This window comes from Protomyctophum parallelum (genome assembly GCF_964188405.1).
Source record: "Protomyctophum parallelum genome assembly, chromosome: 8".
NCBI lineage: Eukaryota > Metazoa > Chordata > Actinopteri > Myctophiformes > Myctophidae > Protomyctophum > Protomyctophum parallelum.
In genome coordinates, this window is record NC_139703.1 from 46,211,764 (window position 1) to 46,230,898 (window position 19,135).

The 19,135-nt window shown below is 44.7% G+C and overlaps 1 long non-coding RNA gene across 1 annotated transcript in view; it reads left to right on the forward strand.

The window, feature by feature from the left end:
• LOC310863684 overlaps window positions 1–19,135 on the forward strand; it is a 61,447-nt gene that overhangs the window by 18,035 nt on the left and 24,277 nt on the right. The window lies entirely within an intron of this gene.

The following is a 19,135-nucleotide window of genomic DNA, read 5'->3' on the forward strand; positions in this document are numbered from 1 at the left end:
GAAGTAAATCCCAAAAGATTTACTCAAAGTGCTTTTCATCAGTTTGATTGTTCAGCCATTCATACCAATGAACGTCGGGTGTGTACGGTGAAAGTACAAATGCAAAGGAATACTCACAGATCCTCATCTACAAAGAGGTCCAACCGTACTGTACTGTACCGATGTAACCGTACAGATCCTCTTCTACAAAGGGGTCCAACCGTACTGTACTGTACCGATGTAACCGTACAGATCCTCATCTACAAAGAGGTCCAACCGTACTGTACTGTACCGATGTAACCGTACAGATCCTCTTCTACAAAGAGGTCCTACCGTACTGTACTGTACCGATGTAACTGTACAGATCCTCATCTACAAAGGGGTCCAACCGTACTGTACTGTACCGATGTAACCGTACAGATCCTCTTCTACAAAGGGGTCCTACCGTACTGTACTGTACCGATGTAACCGTACAGATCCTCTTCTACAAAGGGGTCCAACCGTACTGTACTGTACCGATGTAACCGTACAGATCCTCTTCTACAAAGAGGTCCAACCGTACTGTACTGTACTGTACCGATGTAACCGTACAGATCCTCATCTACAAAGAGGTCCAACCGTACTGTACTGTACTGTACCGATGTAACCGTACAGATCCTCTTCTACAAAGAGGTCCAACCGTACTGTACTGTACTGTACCGATGTAACCGTACAGATCCTCTTCTACAAAGAGGTCCAACCGTACTGTACTGTACTGTACCGATGTAACCGTACAGATCCTCTTCTACAAAGAGGTCCAACCGTACTGTACTGTACTGTACCGATGTAACCGTACAGATCCTCTTCTACAAAGAGGTCCAACCGTACTGTACTGTACTGTACCGATGTAACCGTACAGATCCTCTTCTACAAAGAGGTCCAACCGTACTGTACTGTACTGTACCGATGTAACCGTACAGATCCTCTTCTACAAAGAGGTCCAACCGTACTGTACTGTACTGTACCGATGTAACCGTACAGATCCTCTTCTACAAAGAGGTCCAACCGTACTGTACTGTACCGATGTAACCGTACAGATCCTCATCTACAAAGAGGTCCAACCGTACTGTACTGTACTGTACCGATGTAACCGTACAGATCCTCTTCTACAAAGGGGTCCAACCGTACTGTACTGTACCGATGTAACCGTACAGATCCTCTTCTACAAAGGGGTCCAACCGTACTGTACTGTACTGTACCGATGTAACCGTACAGATCCTCATCTACAAAGAGGTCCAACCGTACTGTACTGTACCGATGTAACCGTACAGATCCTCTTCTACAAAGAGGTCCAACCGTACTGTACTGTACTGTACCGATGTAACCGTACAGATCCTCATCTACAAAGAGGTCCAACCGTACTGTACTGTACTGTACCGATGTAACCGTACAGATCCTCTTCTACAAAGAGGTCCAACCGTACTGTACTGTACCGATGTAACCGTACAGATCCTCATCTACAAAGAGGTCCAACCGTACTGTACTGTACTGTACCGATGTAACCGTACAGATCCTCTTCTACAAAGGGGTCCAACCGTACTGTACTGTACCGATGTAACCGTACAGATCCTCTTCTACAAAGGGGTCCAACCGTACTGTACTGTACTGTACCGATGTAACCGTACAGATCCTCATCTACAAAGAGGTCCAACCGTACTGTACTGTACCGATGTAACCGTACAGATCCTCTTCTACAAAGAGGTCCAACCGTACTGTACTGTACTGTACCGATGTAACCGTACAGATCCTCATCTACAAAGAGGTCCAACCGTACTGTACTGTACTGTACCGATGTAACCGTACAGATCCTCATCTACAAAGAGGTCCAACCCTACTGCAGCTTCAGTTTAAGGCAAGCATGATGACGGTAGCTGAAAAGGAAGTGCAGTTTTTATACCTTTACATTATACAGAATGAACACTAAGTGGTATTTACAAGTTCATGCCCTAAACTAGATTTGCATCATAAAATCTATAATCTTGCGTGTTGAAATGTATACCTGCTGTATCACAGCAAATAACTCCCGGCACAATAATCAGTATGCAACTATTTCCTGAATATAATTTGAAAACCGAATCTAAATAATTACACAGCTTATCGCATGGCCAAAATCAATGAACGGTATGACATACTGCCCTCTAACTGAATGGTGCCTCATCAGCTGCTTCGGTGTGACATCTATTTTAATGTATATCTTTGGCATGCCGTCCCGTCCCAACGTCCCTCTCCTCACCTCTGTCTGCCCTGGGAGCAGTGATTGGCTGAATACTTTCTGCACTATAGTGGCTGGCTGCGTGCCAGTGGCTGCCTTGCCCCCTGATCAGAAGAGAACGTGACATTTGTGCAGAGGTAATGGAATCCGTGTGCAATTAAATCTCTGACTGTGAAGAAGAGTCCAGCCCCTCCCTGCTCCCATCCTCTTCTCTCCCTGGGTGAGGGTGGGGGGGTACATGATGATGAAATCCTCCCAGTGCCCCCCCCCCCCCCCCCTCACCCCCACCATTACCCCCTCCTCCGCAATCTCCGTGTCAGGTTGCGTTTTTTGACTTCACTTTGCCGCCCGGTGCCTCTCCGCGGCAATTAATTACAGCAGACGTCAATTAAAAAAGCACCCCAAATATTGTATAAGAATTAAATTTCAATTATAGAAATTACGTTAGAGGACCACGACGTTAACATTGCTTTAATGAATTCCGCTGTTGGTGACAGTTTTGCAGTAGTGCATTGTGGGGCCCCTGTGTGTGTGTGTGTGTGTGTGTGTGTGTGTGTGTGTGTGTGTGTGTGTGTGTGTGTGTGTGTGTGTGTTTTGTCTAGCTATGTTTTACTGATTAAATGGGAATAAGAAAGAGGGGAGGAGGTGTGGGGTTGAGGATTGGTTTGGTGATGTAGAGAGAGAGAGAGAGAGAGGGAGGGAGAGGGAGAGATAGGGAGAGGGAGAGAGATGAATGGGTGAGATGAGGGTCATATCTCTAGGCTCCTCTTCCTCTGCTGCCGTGCCACTACACTTAACGCCTCATTTGTGGTCTTTGTGGCCAATGGCTTGAGTCTGTGATCTGTTGCCATAAAAGGCAGTTCTGCCTCTATGCTGATGGTGCATTTGCTCGTCGGTAATACTGGACCCCCCCCCACCCCACCCCCCAACACAGACAGACATAGACACACACACACACACACACACACACACACACACACACACACACACACACACACACACACACACACACACACACACACACACACACACACACACGCACCCTCACACACACACACACACACACACCTCCTCCCTCCTCCTCCATGGGCTGGCTCATTTCTAATGGATATGTGTATCCCCATCAGGATAGCTCATAAACATAAAAAACCTCCGCTGCTATTGTACTCGATCTGGCGGAGCTGCTGGATACACACAGGGCGTGTGTGTGGGGGGGGGGGGGGGGGGGAGGGGAGGGGGCGCGTGTTTCCCTTGAACTGGAGGAGGAGAGCAGTTCCTATCCTCGTCCCTTATCCACACAGCAGAGGGCGGAGAGGCAGGATTTCCAGGTCAAGGTGTCGGCTGTGCCTCCCTCTGCATCCCCCCCCCCTCACTGCGCCCTCTGGGGCTGTGTCCCAGAAAGGGCAGGGGGGGAGGGGGGGGGGGGGCACTGCCCAGTTGTTTTTTCACACGCACCCACTCAGCTGCAGGACAGGCAAAGAGAAAACACAGAGAATCACGTGATCACATCCCAATTAATGGAATGAATTAATACAACTGTGATAACGTCAAAGCACCAATGGGTGCTTTGCTTGCTAAGTTGGTGAACCCTGTTTAACCCATTCTGAACGGGCACCCATTTTGGTGTCAGCATCATGTCATGCTTTAGCTATTGAAAAATAGCAGATCTACAAGCTCATATCGCGCCACTCGGTGGCGCGATATGATATGATATGATACGAGCTTGTAGGTCTGCCATTTTTGAAAATTTGAAGAACGACTGACATAGAAACATAGCTTTTTCAGAAAACTGTCATTTTCAAACAGACATTTTTAGAATCTGATCTCAGGTCAGAATGGGTTAAAAGAAAGAAAGGGGAAAAATATAATAACCAGAAATGATGACCTAGTCATATTTGTCAGGTGAAACAAGCGCATCTTTCCCCATTTGTTTTTTTTTGGTAACGTGTATGTTTCTCTGTCACGGTCCTGTGGCCGTTGTTTTCGTTCGTTTGCAACATTCTATTGTTGGTTAAATCACTGTGTTTTGCCTCTCCGCTCCGCGCTGTGGTCTGGGTGCGGAGACTTCCGCGGTGCACGTGTCATAGCTTAGGAGGCAGTATGGGGTCAGACTCCCATTGGCTTAGGGGGGCAGTCAATCATGACTAGGTCGCTAATAACAACGGGCATGTTGTATGTCAGGTTTCACCTTTTCACATTCTTTTGGGGCTTGTTTTAGGGCTTAGCTTCTGTTGGTGTACTTTCCCACGATGCATAATTTATGTCGATGCTGGCAGAAAGCAAATCTTCTTTGCATCTCCACAATCAAGGGTTAATTTGAGACCACAGTCGTACGGCTCCAATTCCGTACACAACCCTGTGGGTCGTGATGAATGTGTTTGGGCCTTACTTTATTCACCAACATCCTGCTAAACAAATACAACCCTATTCCTCTCTCTGTTTTTGCAGATGGCCTAGCCTAGATGTGTTATACAGAGGAAAGAGCGTTGCTTAGGGAGAGAGAGAGAGATGCTTCCTATTATTGTTTCATTCTAATGGCAAATTAGATCAGTCTGACAGATAGATGCGGAAAATTGTTTTAATTGTATAATTATCTGTGGTCAAACACTTGAGTAGAAAAGAGCTGTGATGTGCATGGGTGAAAGCCAGGGATGAGCACATGAGGTCTTCATGTGCTTATTTTGTCTTCACACAGGAAATGAACAACAATCACTCACACACACACACACACACACACACACACACACACACACACACACACACACACACACACACACACACACACACACACACACACACACACATACACATACACATACACATACACATACACATACACATACACATACACACACACACACACTGAGCTGTCTCTCAGGCAAGGACTGAGCGCTGAGTGCGCCCATAGCTACCTGACCAGGGTGGCACACAGCTTAACGCTAATTGAGCAGCAACTCAGCATAAATGTTCACTTCATGCTACGATCTGTACCAAGACAGAGAGAGAGCCATCATCCTATCGGTATCCTGGCTCCATCTCTCTGCTCTGTGGTTTCCTGATGAGATGTCACAACACAAGGCTATATGGCCACAAATGGCATCAAATCTCTCTTTTGGCTTTATATAGGCGTCACTTATTCTGTGTTGTTTTGATGTGTTTTGCGAGCAGTGTATAACTTAAGCAACCTGACTGGAAATAATGATGGCTGGCTTCCCTCGCTCCTTTTCCCCCCCCAGATTAAATGTTTTACACAGTGAGATGCGGGTTTAACAAAATCTTTGTTTTACAGTGTTCATGCTGTGTAAGCATTGAATGAATTTAGCTTAGTCTAATGTTCTTCATTCTGTTCTTGCATTTTCACTTTCATTGCAGCTGTTTCCCACAGTATGTCATCATAGTTTGGCCATTATAATGTAATCTCTAATCTGAACAGTAAACTGAAACTTTAATCAAAGTTTCACAGTTTCACCAGTGCGCAGTGACCTATACATACAGTACGTCTGTCTGTCTGTCTGTCTGTCTGTCTGTCTGTCTGTCTGTCTGTCTGTCTGTCTGTCTGTCTGTCTGTCTGTCTGTCTGTCTGTCTGTCTGTCTGTCTGTCTGTCTGTCTGTCTGTCTGTCTGTCTGTCTGTCCGTCCGTCCGTCCTCAGGCCATTCTCCTTGATGACTAATCTGTCTGAAATTGTCCATGGGCATTGGCCATTGGAAAATGCCTCTTTGCATAATCTGGTTTAGACCATAGAGTTATAAAGGATAGAGTGAGGAGCGGGAGCGACACCCCTGCTATTCATTTCAATGGAAGTTGCTCAGTAGCGTTTTGAAGCACTCTGAAGACTTCCTGGAAGTATCATTATAACTCAATGGCTCGAGCGAGCGGAAGAGCCTCAAATTTGAGGTCCGGGTTACGCACATGACGTCACTGAACGTCCGTCCACCGCCATGAACGTGCTGCAGTTCCACTTTTGGCCAGTAGGTTCAATGCTGGATAGTCCTTCTCTGGGGTCTTGGTTTAGGGCCATGTAATCCTATAAACATTTAAATCATATTGGCTGGGTTTCCCAAAGAAATGATGTGTTGCACGTAGCTTGAACACACCCCTCTGGGCCGCACACAGAAGCCTGTGTGCGGCCTAATTGGCTGATCAGTCCTTTTTTGGGAAACACTGTCAAACACAATACCATAGAAATTGACAACCTAGACTAGAGCACAGCCATACCTGTCCTCATTGCGCACAGCAAACCTGTTTCCCTAAAGCCTCTTTCTTTAGCCTCTTTTTTTAAGAGTGAAGAGAGCCTACTGTCCAGTAGTCCAAATATTATTAAGGCGAAGTGATGTCGGCAAGGTAAATGTAGGCCTATATGAAAAACACTACTGTCCCATTGTGCAACTGAATTAAATGGAATAACATTCGATTGTGGGTTAATAAATATAGGCTTATACAAGGAGGTTAAATGGGAGGCTATTGTGCAGTCAAAGTTACCAATACAAGCTAGTTAATTCAGCATTCTTTTATTGAGCGGTCAGGCCTACCATTGCGTGGCACATCTATGCACGGAATATCAATGTTCACAGTGAAAGGGGGTGTTTTTGAGAAGAACCACACGCTCACTCACTGCATATTTCCTTTGGGAAACCCAGCCAATGTCATTGTTGAACCTATAGTACAGAAGAGCACTTTCTGCATGCAAGGCCTGTAGATGTGGCATACTGTACATACTGTACATACATAGCCCTCTTGGCAGATCAATAACATAATGCCCCCCCTCCCCCCCGATTCCGGTGGGCAACGCGATAAGCTCAGCGGTGATAGACTGAAGTCAGCAGCCGCATGCAATCCTCAGCTTGATTCATTCAAGTGTATTAAAACAGTGTAAGCAGTGCATAGAGGTGGGCTGGGGATGTTCTCTCCCCTCGGAAGTCAAAGTATTTCCATGTTATTAAAGTGTGAAAGATATCTATCTATCTATAATTGCACCAAGTCTCTGTGTGTACGTCTGTAATCCACGTAACTCGAGAACCGTTCGCCCCACCGAGGGAGTGCAGTGCCCGCCCGGTGTCGAGTCCGTCTGATAGCCGGTTGTCCAGAACCAGCACAAAAGCCTCTGCCCGGGTCTGGACCTGATCACCCCTATATCTCCATATATGGAGCTGGCCTGTTCTGACATCACAATGATTGTTCTGACATCTGCATAGGTTCCGTATTTGGGCATGCCAGACAAAGAACTCCATATATGGGCATAAAAGGGACACAGACATAATGACTGGGTGGGGCATGCAGTTCCAACTTATTACATCGTTCCAAGTAGGCCAGTGCCCAATGGGCACCGCTCTAGTCTTCTATATATCTATAAATGCACCGCCTCTCTGTATGTCAGGTATGTTTGTACGTCTGTAATGCACGTAACCCGAGAACCGTTTGCCCCACGGCTTCGAATTCGACACACACGTTCCACAGCCTCGCAGGGAGTATAGTGCCCGGTGTCGAGTTGGTCTGACATGGTTGTCCAGAACTGCCACAAAAGGCCTCTGTCCAGAGCCTGGGCAGATCTCTATATATGGAGCTGGCCTGTCATGACATCACAATATGTTCTGACGTCTGCATAGACTCCATATTTGGGCATGCCTGACAAATAACTCCATATATGAGCATAAAAGGGACACAGACATAACTGGGTGGGTCATGTGGGCAATGGGCACCACTCTATCCAAGCTCTGGACCTGATCACCCCTATATCTCCATATATGGAGCTGGTCTGTTCTGACATCAAGATTATTGTTTCTGACATCACAGTGTTGTTCTGACATCTGCATAGACTCCATATTTGAGCATGCCTGACAAAGAACTCCATATATGGCCAATTTTTGGGCATAAAAGGCATAATAACTGGGTGGGGCATGTATTTCCAACTTGCATCGTTCCAAGTAGGCCAGTGCCCAACAGGCACCGCTCTAGTATAAATGAACCATCCACGGACATCCTTACAGTCCAGCCATCCTGACGTTTTCTCCAACAACACCATATCGTCCCTGTCAGAATTGAGTATTTATTATGTAGTCACCGGGTCTGGATAATACTTTTTCATTGGTTAGTGGTTACATATGTTTTTGAATCCACAGACGGACCACTTTCTAATTTGGATAAAGGCGTTATATAGAATGCACCATTTATTTCTCTTTTTTTGTTGTACCATTGCATAATGAAAGTCACAGGGGCTCTAATCTGACTGAAACCTTACCTTGCCCAAATTTGGAGTCAAACATCATAGATTTGCCATAGACAAATGTCACTAGCTAGCCACATGAAGTCTGGGATCAACATTGGAGCCACTGTTCCCATGTACAGTAGATCCCGGAGACCACATAATTGACCATATTTTTGTTATGCAATGCCCAGACTCTGTTCCATAGCGCAGCGAAATGATCAAAACGGGCATTCATACTTTCATTCACATAATGATGTCACTACACACACAATGAACACACACACACACACACACACACACACACACACACACCTGCACCTGCACCTTTCTGGGGAGAGAGTTGGCAAGCAATTTGTGAAAGGCCAAGCTTTGCCATGTCTCTGTTGTTACCTCCGTCACGCTCTGTTGTTCAGCCGCATCTCCAACGATAATGCACGGGGGGATTAGCACGTAACAAGACAGCGGCGCTCTACAAAAGACTCTCCACAGAGTGTTTGTCCACAGAGAGTCTCTCGGCACAGTGTCTAGTGTGCGATGCTCCATAAAGCTGTGGGGCATGCATGTAACACCTTACGGTGATTTCCCAGCCGTGCGCAGGGAACCCCCTCCCCCCCCCACACACACACACAACCCCCCTTAAATAATGAAAGGTGACAGGAAGGGCTCGGTGTCCGGGGCGGCAGGTCGAAGCGGCAGAGAATAAGGAAGCGGTGCGCTCCCCCAGTGCTGTTAAACTGCAGCAGGCAACAAATTAAAGCTCATATCTGCCTCTCCCTGCCCCTCCCCCGGACTCCCTCCACTTTCCTGTTTGGACTTGAAGGTGATTGGGGAGCCAAGGCGGTGACAGTTGACGGAAGCCGCTTTGGAAGAGAGAGAGAGAGAGGCAGAGAGAGAGAGAGAGAGAGGCAGAGAGGGTATTTATTTACAGTGAGACGCGGCGATGCTTGTTCAGGATGCGGTTTCACGCAGGATGTGCCTCTACCCCTCACCACCACGCACCTCCACCCACACACACACACACACACACGCACACGCACACAGCCTCCTTGTTCCAACTTTCCTCTCTCCTTCCACCCCCAACCCCCGCTAAACTCTTCACTTGCTCACTACAATCCCACCCCCAGGTTTGATCACCCCACAGTGAGTGAGAGGTGGTGACGGTGGGGGGTATTGTGTAGGAGACATTTCGGGATCCAGCAGAGAGCTCACTCAGCACAGCCTTCCTGTCTGGCCGCGGGAGGCGCTGGGTTCAAGGTCGGCACAGGTCACCAGGAAAAAAAAGAAAAGGGGCGGGGTGTATTAAGACGGTAACCTGTGACACAGTTTGTTTAGCATCTCTGTTGGGCGGAAACCTTGTATTTACAAAACCGTAACGTTACTTTGTTTGCAGCAAAGGGGAAAGAAATATGTGTTTCAATGGATGGATCCAATGTAAGCTCTTGATAATACATTTCATTGTTGGAATATTTATAGAACCCACAGACAGACCTAACCGCCTTTTGAACCTGGCGTCCCTGTTTGTCTCACGTCACATCGTGATGTGTCCTGAGCTTGTAGATCTGCATTTTAGAGGGGCGCCATACCCTCCTATGTCCAGCTTTGAGGGCGTGTACCACAAACATTAAATGCCATTGACAATGAATGGCCAGTTTTACGTTATTGTCCCAACCAAACATTAAATGCCATTGACAATGAATGGCCAGCTTTGAGTGTTTGCAACACAAACTTTGGAGACGAAGGTGAGGACGGCTGGGGTGTGATTTGTTTTTTTTAGTTGCTATTTTTGTGTGACACATGCTAAAATATAAATGATGGCATTAATTTATGATTAAATATGGAGCGGAGATACAAGGCTTCTGTAAGTAAGAGGGGAGAAAAAAATGGGGTGGTCATGAAAAGTGTAAGTGAGCATGCATGTGTGTACCTGCTTGGGGTTCTGCGTCAAAATGAGACAATGAAAGACGGTTTGCTGGGAGAAGTAAGTGTGTGTGTGTGTGTGTGTGTGTGTGTGTGTGTGTGTGTGTGTGTGTGTGTGTGTGTGTGTGTGTGTGTGTGTGTGTGTGAGAGAGTGTGCGCGTGCACGCATCTACACTGCCAGGAATTTCTCCTTGTAAAGCAGGAGAGGAGGGGTGTTAGAGGTGTGTAAATCCCAGTAATTACACCGTACGCAGTAGTTGCCATGCAATTACTTTTGTCGTCACCCTACAATAGCGTATTCCCGTTACAGTAAGCCGTTCATTTCAAAGGTGCGTGTGCAACAACTTTGCATCATACTGTACCACCCAAGAACACACACACTCACACACACACACACACACCCACACACACACTCACACACACAGGAGATGTCGGTGTCACACCTTCAAGTTCAACTTAGACATTTCTAGTCATGATGGCGAGAGACGTTAGCACGAGAAAAGTGAAAAGTTGTAGCTCCTGCTTTTTCTTGCTGTCATGTCAGCACTAGTCCACCCCAAAGGTTCAAAGGCAGGTTTTATGAGCTGCCTTACGGCCTCATCTACGTGGACAACGGCATCTAAACTCCAGAGAACCTTGCCACATAAAACACACCTGTTAAAGCCTGGGCCTAAACTGTAAAACGGTCCCCTCAGATGCAGGCAGGCCTGTGTTCATATGACGCGCTGCAGGGTACAGCTCACAACACGCCCTGCAGCAACGATGTCAAAAGGGCATCATCTCACATTATGCCTTTGCCCCGTTTTGATTTTGATAGAATTGCACATGAGGAAAATTCCACAGCACAGTTGTTAGTGTCCTTCATGTTTGGATACAGTGCAGAAGTAGCAGGTTTTTTTGTTTTGTTATTTTTTGCAATAGACTTGTCGTTCTGCGTGGAGCAAATGCTTTCAAAAAGTTATCTAATTCATGAATCACTTGCCCAAGTATTACACTCGTTCATTGAATGAATGAATGAATTTTATTTATATAGCACATTTCCAAACATAAAGTTACAAAGTGCTTTACAGGTTAAAAACAACAATCAAAAACAACATCAAGATCATCAGAAATAACAAAGCATAGGATCATAACAATCAAGGAACACTAAATAAATACTGTATATACGTACATATACATATATGTATACATATACATACACACATGCCTACATACATATACACACATAAGTAAAACTGAAATTAAGAAAAGCATTTGACATACAGGTGTGTTTTTAAAAGATGTTTAAAAGCGGTCTTGGGAATCAATCTCATGAGACATGAGATGCTGTTAACCCATTTTGCGCGGGAATCCATTTTGGTGTTATCCATTTCGTTATGCTTTAGCTATTGAAAAATAGCAGATCTACAAGCTCATATCGCGCCACCGAGTGGCGCGATACGAGCTTGTAGGTCTGCTATTTTTGAAAAATCGAAGAGCGACTGACATTTCTAGAATCTGATCTCAGGTCAGAATGGGTTAATCAGACCAGTGTGTGTCCAGTGGAAACCTCGTATGAATCTGATCTCGGGTCAGAATGGGTTAACAGCTCTGTGAGTGCTGCGACCGAAACGGGAGTGTTTGGGATGCGGCTATGCGCTGCTATATTTATGCCAGTTCAGGCACTCAAAATAGGAAGTAGAGTTGCTCCCCGTAGTGTACTCATTCATCACTGTTGTCCAGGAAGCCATCCAGAGGTGTACGCTTCCCTCACACCTCTGCCTCTCTCTGCACGGCATGCTGTGTGCCAGTAAGTTCCTTCAGGGGACACCGCTTCTCCAGATCTGTGAACATGGCTGGCTGTGGGACACAAACCAGACTGAGGGGAGAGGGAGAGATTCCAACAAAAAAAAGAAGGAAAAAACACCCACCCGTAATCACAGGGCCAGGCATGAGATTTGTGCAACGGTGTCTGTCAGATAGCGTGAAAGAGCCCCACTGTGCCTATTTAATTGTACACATTCTGGGGTCTAGGCCAGCCACCAGGGGTCTTTGAAGTGAACAGGAGAAGTGATGAGTGTAGTGCTTGGCAACTCCGGGCCTACCTTAAAGTGGGCAAAGGTGCGCCCTGGATGACACTATCGTATATTGCATTGTGGAAAGCTAAAAGGCTTGTGTCTGTGGCTTTGGTTAGAACTTTTTAACGCAGGCGTTGGGGGTTCCTGGGTAATTGTTTCTCACTTATTTTTGGGTAGCCTAGCCACCTTGGCCAGAATAAGCGATAATTGGAGCTGTGCATAATTTCCCGCTCTAATTTACGAGGGGTATTTCCTTTAATCCTGTGTTGTATTTTCCTATTCCTGCCCTCTTATAGCCCCCCACCTTCCCCATCCACCCTCTAAATGCTGTACAGTAATCACCATTTGCCGTTTCCCATGACTAGCAACAACTGCACCAAGTTATTTTGAAATACATTTTGAAGGGCTGCAAATAGGGCCTGGAAGCAACATGCAGGCTGCACAGGAGTACATTGTTTATAACTCCAAAATAGTAACTCCTATTGGGCCTACATTACCTGACTTTTGCCTTTGTTTGCGTAGTGATTTCCTGGATTAGAGCAGTTTCTAACTAATTTATGTGTGCATTTCATACAAGGGTTTATATGGCAACTACATGATTGAATTATTACAGTTATGTTTTTGAACAGATGTGTATTTGAGTCGTGTCAGTCAGGAAATGATGATGTGAAAAGATTCTTTCAATGAATAATATATCCTCTATGTTAAAACGGTCCAGTTAATTCCAGATTGGATAAATAGAATAGGCCATACTCATGTTGCTACTGTTTACTTACTCTTTCAGTTCTGCTTTCTTATTAGATAATTGATTATATTTTTGCACGGAGAAAGAAAATAGGATTTGTTATTTACTGTGCCTGAGTAGAAGCTGTCTGAGCCTAATTGATGTTTTGAATGATAAGGTCAGGCGGATGAGTCATGCACCATATTCACAGAGTTTTATTAAAAAGGGACACATAACAAAAATGTCTTGTAGTGGAATTTTCCCTTCCTAGAATAACGGCAGGCTAGATTGGTAAAAGGCAGATAATGTATGTGTGAGATTGATCAGTGAGTAGCGACCCCATTATCTCCTGAGATGTTAATTACACTGTGCTCAGCTTGCATGTCAAAAGGCGGATAATTGAAGAAGGTAAAAGATGTGCCACACTTTATTTATGCTTTCACTTTGCGCTGGCGGCGGATCTTCCCTCTCTCTCTCCCGCCTTGCTCGCTCGCTTTTTATTTTTCTTTCTCGCCAGTCTTTTTTCCCCCTTTTTTATTTATTGTTGGGTGATATTACACTGTCAAAGATTATCATTTTGCAGAGGCATTAGCCACAATAGTTATACCTCTGTCTTTGTGTAGACTCACCCAGGCTGTTTCTAGCCTGGGTGAGACCTAGTGAGGGGACAGAGTCAGAAAGATCTTTTAATGTCACGTCACAGGTTTACAGGTGTAAAGAAGTGGGTGAAATATTTTCCACTCCAATCATTTGTAGTTTTTCCTGAGAGGAGAGAAAATTGACATCGGCAAAATGTCAAGGTTGATTCTAGGCGACTTGGTTAGAGTAGCGTGCATCTACTGTACCATCAGCTGAGTCCGCAGAGATGAAGATGATGCTAGTGAGTGATAGTGGTCAAACATGACACCGTGCAAATATGAGAGAGAGAGAGAGAGAGAAACTGAGATGATGAAACCATTTGTGAGTTCCCCTCTCTGGTGAGACACTTATCTAGACACAGTGATGCTTTTTTTAACCGTTTTTTTTAACCCTGGCACTTCATTATAGGTGAACATTAAATAAATAATAATACAAAAATATACATTGCAATGTATTTAAGAAAGATATATAGGGCTTAATGTTAGAAATACACTGACTGTGGTGAGAGTGCAAAGGGGCAACTGAAACTTGATTTTCTTCGCTTGAACAGCGACAGGAACAGCAATTACTGACGACAGGAAAGCCATAAGGGGACTTTTTCAGAAAGAACAAAAATATCGTCACTTACACTTTTTGTTTGTTCTTTAGCTGGCCTTTACGATAGCATCATAACACACTTTCCTGCGGTTAGACATGCGGTGTGTTCTCTGTGCTGCACATGTGCAGCCACGCAGCCACGCACGCAGCCACGCACGCAGCCACGCACGCAGCCACGCACGCATGCACACACACACACACACACACACACACACACACAGACACACACACACACACACACACACAGTAGTAGCATATGCACACACTTCTGTCCTTTAAAATCTGCGTCGTCATGGTAACTGTCAGGGGCGGATTTGGGGGGCTTCTAGGCAGTGGTCATCACACCTTGAGGGAGGAAGTGGGGCCTGACAGACAGCCACTAAGTGAAGGTGATTTAGTGCAACACCTGGTGGACGATGCTAAGAATGGTCCCTCCTGTGCCGGGCTAGCAAGGAGCTACAGGCTCTCTAAGCAGTACTGCTGCCAACTACCATACAGTACCTCAGACTAGGACTGGGCCATGTGGATAACATGAAATATCACACAATTATTGACCGTTATACTTTGATATCGATATTGTATGTATGTATGTATGTATGTATGTATGTGTGTATATGTACCATATATATATATATATATATATATATCAAATCAAAAAAGTTCAAAAATAGCATATCCACAAGTATAAATGTAGTGATTAAATCTAGGAAGAAATAACCCTTATGCCGTATGACAATATTACGATATCCAAAATCCCAAACCATATTATCTGTCTCGTATCACAATATCTGTAAATATTATCCAGTGATCTGGAGTGAGCTAATCTGCCATCTTATTTTTTCCCCCTTTCATAGTTCACCTTGAGCCTTACATGTGTTTCTAACCACACCGTGTAATTGCTCTTCCTTTATTTAATTTTAATGTCTAGATGTTTTTGAAGTCTGAAACAAATGTGTCTGGTTATTGTCAACTAGTCTTTCCTGTGCAAAGACAATTATGGGCATGCACCAAAGAAAACATGAAACAAAACAAAAAAAAAAGGAAAAGAAAGAAAGAAACTGTACGAAATGGACAAAGACAAAGGAAGTGTCCAGAGGTGGTTCTGTGTTTGGACGTTGAAAAGGTGGGTGGTTGTGAAAAGTGTTGAAAGAATAAATGTTGCAGAGCCCTCCCCTTCCTAACAGGAAGCTGAGGATAGAGATGGAGTGGGGGTGAGGGGCGGACGGGTGGCAGAGCTCTGGCTGCTACACCCTGCCTCTGACATCATCACCCTCTGTTCTTAAGGAGTGCAGAGGACCGCATCACAGTGTATATATACGCACACTCACTTGCTCCAGAACCGCGTGCGCACATACACAGGGAGAGAGAGAGAGAGAGAGAGAGAGAGAGAGAGCATTGCTCACTCTTTGAGTATATGTGTCTAAGACGACAATGTGCTCTGGCCTTTCATTGTGTTAAAAGTTTTATTGCATTTGATTTGTGTGTGTGTGTGTGTTTTCTTTTTCTTGACTAGTTTTTGTTTGTCAGAGAAAGGCCTCTGTTCCCTTAGATGCCAGCCAGCAGTGTTTTGCGGAGGCAGCGCCTTATCTGCGCTCGAGGTCTGTACTTTAATGGGCTTTATTGATCTAAACAACATCAGGGGTTGCGGTGATGTTATTAAGGAAGAGATAACTTCTGTGTAATTCCACTCCAGCAATGTATTAGCCTTTTATTGGTCTAAATAACTTTGCCTTTTAGACAGTAATGCCCCAGTAAGTCACAGCGCCTCTTCATGTCGGCAGGATCTTAATAAAGCATTTCCTCTGGACATCCTGCTGCGGAGAGAGTGAAAAACGACAGGTTAAAAGGCATGCTGGGAAGTTTCCATGCCATCACCGTAAATTATCTCTTTTGAATACATAAATAAAAGACGTAGTGCAGAGCCACGAACGGAAAGACTCCGAGGGAGGGGTTGCGGGCGGTTAGTGCCAGCTCATTGTCCGCTTCGCACACAGAGGTGCTGGGAGTAATACATGCACACGCGCACACACACGCACATACACACACACACACACACACACACTGGGAATGGATCAACTGCATGAATGCTGTTACATGTTATAAGCATAGGGCTTCATCATGACTTGTAAAAGGAATCATGGCTGTAAAAAATACAAAATCTGTGTAATCCGTACATATTAAATAGACGGAGCGATAATTGGTTTCGGAGGCTGTTGGTTATTGTTCGTATTTTGGTTATTGATTAAAGTGTGCAATGCTTGACTGCAAACTTCTAAATGGACACTTGCAATTTTCTTTCCTTTCAAGGGCAGCGTATGTATGTAATATTTATATGAAATAACGATCCCATTTATCTAGAAGCATATTTTCAGGGGGTGGTGGTGGGGGGGTGGGGGGCGAGGGGGTTATAATTTGCAGCTATTTAAAGCCTTGGTTTTGGTAATGAATTATTTTGTCATCTCAGCTGTGATGAGATTCATCTTTAATAACTGTAACAATTATTTTATTAAAAAGAGAAGCCATGCATTATGGCTATCGCACCAAGGTCTCGAGCTGGAAAGGATTCTCATTAAGAGCATTATATTACCCCGTAGTGCTTTCATTTGGATGTCCCGCTGAAATTACATTAGGTGTCAACAATGCTTGTGTTAGAAATAAGCAGTCATATTTACAGAGGCTCCAGCTTTTTCATTTTCTGGCTGTGACACCAGGAGATGTATTAAAAGAGATATTAATGCTCTGCATCTGATTAAGTCACTTTAATAGGAAAACTCCCCTAAAGTGTTGACTTTTAATATAATGCAAGCAATTGGGTTCTCTGCCTTTTGGCCTAAATGTGATTCTCAGCTCCCATGGAAGTTCATGGATGTTTTGAGATTTTATTCGCGATTGATTTAAAAAAACTGTGCGCTCACTTTCGACATTCAAATTGTAGACAATTGATTAGGCTGTTTGTCTTAAGATTTATTCAGCAGTGTCATCTACTTCCTGTGTTTCTTTTGTTCGTTCTTTCTGAGGGTTTGTGCTGTGTGTAGCATTGTGTTATTTTAATGGTTTCAGGCCCAGGGTTGCTGCTAATGACACGCTTGTAATTGTTTGTCAGTGTGGTAATGTGTGATTTCCTATCTCCATGTGAAGTTGGACATTTGATGAAGGAGGGATCTTGTCAGGAAGACAAAGTGCTCCAATTTGTCATCGGCTAAATGAGCTTCTCTCCAGCCATCCACTTGCTTTTCGCATCAGACAGATCCCTTCCTCTGTTATGCTGTATTTCCATATTCTGCATTACATTTTGTGGCAAGGACAAGAAAGAGCATTAACTGCTAAGTTTCCCTTTGCGGTTTTGCTGTATAAGAAAGTGTATTTTCCCCAGACGGCAACAATTTGTTCAAGTGAATGTAGCTTATTTTAGTACACGATACATCTGTGGCCTTGCTTTTACTTGTGTGATAAATTCTTAAAAGTCACAATAGCCAAACAAGGAATCTCACCAGTACTCACCACCAGTATACAGGCAAATGTGTTGTTATTTTGCTGAAAGACAGAAGTGAAATTACAGAGAGTTAGGTAATAATTTATTCTTAGTTTTCGGTGGGAGTGATCACTTCCTTAGAATTTTGAGAAACATACAGTATTTCACCATCTGAGACCTTTGCTTGTTCAGTTGTCACCGTTGTCATTGAGATTACTTTGCAGTGAGATTCCCCTCCCTGTATTACTGTCATGTCATGAATCTTTGATATGATGTTCCATAAATAATCCTGCCTATCCGGCTGTATTTCCACTTCCAGTGATCAAAGTAAGGAAATGTAGGATTTACCTGTCATTCCTTCTAGTGTCTTTGTAGTAGTCACACTTTTATTAAGCACTTAAACCCTATATACTGTATTTTGTTGACCAAGGTCCCCCAGGGTCCGGTACTTCTTGCACTCCTCCTTTTTTCCCTCTGCATCATATCTCTTTGTTGAAAATAGCCGATCTACAAGTCCACATGTGTTGTGTTGTGTTTTGTTGTTGTGAGCTTGTAGATCTGCTATTTTCTCTAGACGTTCACTTGTTATGACATGTCCCCGAGTGGACATGTGGTTAACAGACTGCTTTGGTTTGTGATGGGACTGCATCCATATTGTGTTGTTGGGGATCCCTGCTAGTTAGCAATCTAATGAGCTATACAAGCCAAACAAAGGAGGGATGATCTGAGTGAGTCTCCAGAGGGAGCTACTTATTGTCACAAATGCCTCTCTGTCGACTTATTCCCTCCATATCGATTCATGCCCTCATTGGTTATGCTCGGTTGGCCTTTGCGGGTGTAATCAGCTAAATGTAGACTCTGCTTTCTTATTATTACCTGGATGCTTAACACAGTTTTTTTTCACCCGCCTTCAAGGACAAATGGTGTGTGTGTAGGGGAAGGCTGATCCCGTGCGAAGTCCCCGAGCTCTCGCCGAGCAGTCGATCCCCTTTCAGCACCAGCTGTTCTCTCAGATACACCAGGCCGCACTGAAATTCTCTTAATATAATTCCGGCGGACTCAAGAGAATAGCGCAAAACAAGCGTGCCAGCGAGGAGAGCGTTGCATTTTTCATCAGCGGGCCTCAACTCGCTGAGTTAGTGGGCAGTGCTCTCATTCATGAGCAGATGTTACACTCTGCAGTTAATGTGAACTTACTGGCCTCTCTGCCATCGGCTGCAAGGACGTTGGCAGCGACCTGGCATCTGAGAATTACTCCTGGTAAAAAGGTGTGGGCATGGAAAGCGTAGCCCTGGC